The sequence below is a fragment of the Maylandia zebra genome, linkage group LG15 (assembly GCF_041146795.1).
Source record: "Maylandia zebra isolate NMK-2024a linkage group LG15, Mzebra_GT3a, whole genome shotgun sequence".
Taxonomy (NCBI): Eukaryota; Metazoa; Chordata; class Actinopteri; order Cichliformes; family Cichlidae; genus Maylandia; species Maylandia zebra.
Window position 1 is genome coordinate 17,486,479 of NC_135181.1, and position 4,381 is coordinate 17,490,859.

Below are 4,381 nucleotides of genomic sequence, written 5' to 3' on the forward strand. Positions count from 1 at the left end.
TGACCACGTCCATCCCTTTAAAATCATGGTGTACCCATCTTCTGATGTATGCTACCATGTCACAAAGCTCAGACCCTCTTACTCTTCTTGAACACTGAGTTTATTGCCCTCAAATGACTTCCACAGTCACTGGACATGAATAGAGCACCTTTGAGGTGAGGTGAAATGGGAGACTGACATTATTAATCTAAAGTTGACAAACCTCCATTAATCGTGTCAATATGTTTCGAGCACCTTGCTCTAAGCGGGTCCATACTGGTATTAACGCGGTGAATCTAATAGAGTTTCTGCTGAGTGTATATCCAAGAAAGAAAAGAAATCTTTCTCTGAGGGTTGTATATATGGGTTAATGTTCCCTAGTTGGCTCAATAAACCCACAGTTCACTTGCAAGGTGTTTCTTTTGGATTTTTTTAAATGTTGAAACTGAGTTATTTATTCAAAACAAATTGTATCTGAGCTGACATCAGCTTGTCACAGTTTCCCCTATAAGGTTATTTTTAAACTGTAGGTCATTAAAACCTAGTCCAGGAGCAGTAAATGGGTAAGTTTCAATCTATTTTATCACAAAGGTTTTCACATTATTAGGAAAAACAGACAAAACTCCCCTATGACATGTAATTACGTAATGTCACGAGTATATAATATATACTAATATACAGTAATATATACTAGTGTAAAACAAAACTCAGTGTGTCTGTTTGTTCCTCTTTCTCTCCCAGCTTTCCTGTCTTCTGTGGAGAGAAGATGCACATGAGCTTCAGAAATAGGCCATGAAGCAATGGAAGAAGATGGGCTGCTCTGTTGAATCTTGATTTCTTTTAGGTGTGTGTGTGTATGTCACTTACCTGGAGAGCACTTGGCACAGAGTATGGGAAGAAGACAACCCAGGGGAGACAAAGTTGTGCTTTGGGCAATGTTCTGCAGGGAAACCAATCATCTTGCCATCCATATGGATGTTCCTTTGACAGGTACCACCTGCCTAATCACTGTTACAGACCCTGTGCACCCCACTAATATTCCCGGATGACTGTGGCTGCGTTCAGCAGGATAATGGGCCCTGCCACAAATGCTCCAGATCTCAAAAGAGGAAACAAAACAATATTAGGCCAGTGGTTCATTACGCCTGATGGGTGTACATTTTAATATACTTGCATTATGTGAAATGTATTATATAGGTTTGTATTCACTAGATTAAGAGCTTCTTTTACAAGGAAACTGTCTGTTTGATTGAGTTTATTCGATCTTTCTGACACATTTAATCACGTCTGACACTGATGTTTATCTCTTTCCTCCTCTTGGCAGGTTTTGCAAAACAATGTTTGCATCGAGATTCATATCGGAAATGTTTCAGCGGTCCTGTGCTTTGTCAGCACACACTGTCAACAGCGAAGGAATGCGATCACTGTGATGTCTGTTAAACCTTCATATCCTATTAAACAGTTGCTTATTTTGGCAGCACTTCAAATTAGCCAAAATATTTTCAGGAAATCATTCCCAAAATATTTCCTTTTTTCCCTCCTCTTGAGTCACAGTTGACACTAACCAGGCCTGTTTCAGCAGCTCTGTTGATCAGGTTGCTTAGCAACAGTAGGATACAGGGAGCGAGTGGGAGTGACTGCAGGGTAACACAGGGAGCTCATGACCCTCATGAAAAGGCCACAAACCCAGCGAGATGCTTAAAGATGTTGACATGTGCACAGCACATCCTGGCCGTGTGTACATGACTATAAAAACAGGACATTGAGCTTGAATGCATTAAAACTGACACGTTCTGATTGGCACTTTCTTTCTTACATTAGACTTTAAAAGTTGCTTTACTCACAAGTATTCGAATTATGCTTCAGTGTTAAAAGTACTACACTCAGATCTTTTTAATGCACAAAGATTTTGGTTAGTGAGTCTTAATTTGTTGATTTTGACAGTTTTATATAACCTTCATTTTCCAAAACAACAAAGACTGAGGCTGACACCATGCATAGTCATGGCCAGTTTATAAAATGAATCTCATAACAGCAACACAACATTAAAACAGTATTAGGTATTAAAATTAACAATGGGCGAGAAACATGACTGGGCATAAAAGAGAAGATCCTGGAGCTGCTGGTCCCTTCAGACGTAAACATGGGGAGGGGTTGACTGTTTCTGCAATAAATTAAAATAAATAAGGATGTAAAACTGTACAATGTGTTGGAGGATTTCATGATTTACATGCATTTCTTAAGATTTGGATTTGGAATACATAAAAATTTCTGTGGGCGTGGTCTCTATTTATACGCTGCAGCAGCCACCAGGAAGTTAAGAGAAACTCCACATCATCACAGACATTTCACCAGTTATTTAACAATGCTAAAAAGCAAGAGAAGATTGATTGCTCTTACCTAAAAGGAGAGCAAGTTCAGGGTGAAATGCTGATGTGATGAGTGGAACGTGCAAAGGTTCCTGCACCACATTGAGACTGCTGATGTGTAACCATCCACAAAGAGCACGGGGTTAGCAGTGATCTGGGTACACAGTTGTCAGACCGATCATCATTTGGTCTTGTGGTGGGGTGGCTTCATTTATTCTTCATTTATGCTCAGTTAAGGGAGACTAAAGGGATCCTTTTCTCTCTTCCTGGAAGCTGTTAATCGCTTTAGTGAAACCACTACATTGGCAGTGTGGTGTTGCCAACCTGGAAAAAGTTAATGGATGAACCATGCTCAGTAACAGCAGTGGACCAGAGTGTCTTTTATCACTGCATGAGACATATTTTGGCCATCTGTGTTAAATAATCTTTTTTTTTTCTGCTACTTGGGGAAAAAAGTATGTTTTACATATCAACAACTTTTAAACTGTTGATGGCAAGAAGCTTCTTATTAAGAATATATATATATATATATATATATATATATATATATATATATATATATATTAGAGATGGCACGATACCACTTTTTTATGTCCGATACCGATACCGATATCATAAATTTGGATATCTGCCGATACCGATATGAATCCGATATAGTGTTTTTTAATCAACAAAACTGTTTTTTAAATATCTTGCTGCATTTTGTATAAGTTCATACTCAAGTTTAAAACAACAACTACACTAAAGCTATTCTGTTATACCTGTATGCAAAAAAAAATACTTCATAGTTCAGCAATACTGATCAATCTAATAAACTTAAACCTACACCATCCTCCCTATTCTGGTATTTTAAAGAGTACTTGGCATAAATATTAAGCAACCTAACTAATAGGGTTCCAACTCCCAGCAACAACAAAAATAAATAAATAAAAAATAGGGAACCACCCCTCACGCTCCACCTCATGATGCTTAATCGACGTAATCAACCTTAATTTGATGCAGTGTGAAAAAAAATGCACAGAAATCAATTATTTTTCAAGAAATATTAAATAGATTCAACATCTTTCTTCAACAAAATTGCAGACTGCACAGATGGTACCTTCCCAAAGGAAAAACTACTATAGCTTACTAGGGTATATATATTAGACTTAATAGTCACTATATACAATAATTGACTTCTATTCATTTTACATCAAATTAAAACTTTGGGTGTCAGATAATTATTTATTAAAAGCTTGACATTTTAAATGAGAATAAGAAAGAAAAGTATGTCTTTGTGCCCCCTTTTCCCTGTTAATGCCCTATCGGCCCCCCTGGCTAAACTTTGCTAGATCCGCCCCTGCACAGTTACCAGCGTCAGCTGTAGAAAAAGATCCTGGTGTAGAAAGTTATATTAAATAAATTCTAACAACAGCTGATCAAGCTTAAACGTGCTGCTGTTGTTCAGCCGCTGGTTTCCTCTTTCTGGTGCAAAGTGGGCCAAAAGCAAACTAGAGACAGAAAAGCCGATCAGCTGATCGTTAAGCAGTTTCATGATTGAAGTAGCAGCAAGAAGAGGCAGTCGCTCCATATATCGTTTGGTAAGCTTAACGCAGGAATGCTTTACAAACATTCAGAGATGGACTTACACACTTGCTTTACTTCTCTCGGGGATAACTTTGTCGGAGATGAAATGCCGGGTTGCTAGCGAAGCTCCACATGCTATCCAGACCACCGACAGGTCCCGCATGCCACAGCCGCTCTATCACGTGATGCATACTGCTCCGACGTGCTAACGTTCTGAGGTGAGTTACGGCATGTTGCAAGTTTTGTGAGGTGCTTTCGTGATATTTAATGGATCGGATTACATTTTTTATTTTTCTCCGATATCCGATCCAGTAATTTAGGTCAGTATCGGACCGATACCGATACGTAATATCGGATCGGTCCATCTCTAATATATATATATATATATATATATATATATATATATATATGTATATATATATATATATATATATATATACAGTGTTGGGAAGGTTACTTTTAAAATG

At 38.0% G+C, this 4,381-nt stretch overlaps 1 long non-coding RNA gene across 1 annotated transcript; it reads right to left on the reverse strand.

Moving 5' to 3' along the window:
* Positions 1 to 1,896: 1,896 nt before the first annotated feature.
* On the reverse strand, positions 1,897 to 4,104 carry LOC143412646 (uncharacterized). The gene is made up of 3 exons (XR_013093156.1): positions 3,977 to 4,104; positions 2,380 to 2,672; positions 1,897 to 2,143 (listed from the first exon to the last, which is right to left on the reverse strand). It is a non-coding gene; the product is annotated as an uncharacterized LOC143412646 (long non-coding RNA).
* Positions 4,105 to 4,381: the final 277 nt, after the last annotated feature.